At 50.7% G+C, this 1,206-nt stretch overlaps 1 long non-coding RNA gene across 1 annotated transcript in view; it reads right to left on the bottom strand.

Moving 5' to 3' along the window:
• The window catches only part of LOC122191016, a 2,761-nt gene extending 2,008 nt beyond the window's left edge, over positions 1 to 753 (bottom strand). Inside the window, exon 1 of the long non-coding RNA XR_006182279.1 lies at positions 508 to 753. This is a non-coding gene — a long non-coding RNA (uncharacterized LOC122191016). The remainder of the gene's footprint in view (positions 1 to 507) is intronic.
• Between the last annotated feature and the right edge of the window lie 453 nt (positions 754 to 1,206).

Here is a 1,206-nt window from a genome sequence, read left to right as displayed (position 1 = left end):
ACCCCATAACCCCATAAAAAGCCCATAGAAACCCCATAGAGACCCCAAAATGGCCCCACAACCCCAGAGAGACCCCATAACCCCATAGAAACCCCATAGAAACCCCATAAGGGCCCCACAACCCCATAGAGACCCCATAACCCATTAGGCCCCATTGGGGCCCACAGCTGCCATTAAGACTCATTAAGCTCCATTGAGTCCCATTAGGCCCCGTTAGGCCCTGTTAGGCCCCATTCAGTCCCATTAGACCCCATTAAGGCCCACAAGGCCGCCATTAAGGCCCGTTAGATCCCATTCAGTCCCATTACGGCCCCATTCAGCCCCATTAGACCCCATCGAGGCCCACAGCTGCTATTAAGGCCCATTAAGCTCCATTGAGTCCCACTAGGCCCCATTAGGCCCCGTTAGGCCCTGTTAGGCCCCATTCAGTCCCATTAGGCCCCATTAGGCCCCATTAAGCCCCTTTAGGCCCCACTGAGGCCCGCGGGCGCCGTTCCCGCCGCTCACCTTGGTCGGCCCGTTGCCGTGCAGCACCACGGGGCGGCTGCCATAGCGCTCATTGCGCAGCTCCGGGCGCCCGGCCTCGAAGTGCAGCCGCACCTCCCCTAATTACCAACGCCCGACAATTAATTAACGACCTGCCGCCGCTCCTCATTACCGCCCTGGTTTAATTAACGAACCGCCCGGTGCCACTGCCCCTAATTACCGCCCTGCGTTAATTAATGTGTCACCACAGCCCCTGATTACCGCCCTGCGTTAATTAATGAACTGCCTGGCGCCACCCACCCCTAATTAGCACCTTCCATTAATTAACAAACCGCCACAGTCCCAATTCATAACCCCCCCAATAAATTAATAAGCCCAATTAACCCCCCCAATATATTATTCACTCCAATCACCCCCCAAATATCAATAATAACCCAAATTCACCCATCAATAATTAACCCCAATTAATAACCCAATTAATTAATAGCGCCAACTAACCCCCCCATTAATATTTTTCTCCAATTAATCGTTACACTCCAATAATAATTAATCTTAGTTACCCCTCAAATAATTAACAACCCAAATCAATCTTCCCAGTTAATAATTAATCCCAATTAATAGCCCCCCCCAGTAAACTGAGAAGCCACATTAACACCCAATCAATAATTAGCCCCAATTAATAACCCCCAATAAAGTAATCACCCTGATCCTCCCCAAAAC

The sequence above is a fragment of the Lagopus leucura genome, unplaced genomic scaffold, assembly GCF_019238085.1.
Source record: "Lagopus leucura isolate 7727_CA_CO unplaced genomic scaffold, USGS_WTPT01 33133-0_obj-0_obj, whole genome shotgun sequence".
Lineage (NCBI taxonomy): Eukaryota > Metazoa > Chordata > Aves > Galliformes > Phasianidae > Lagopus > Lagopus leucura.
This window is presented reverse-complemented; position numbering and strand designations above follow the sequence as displayed.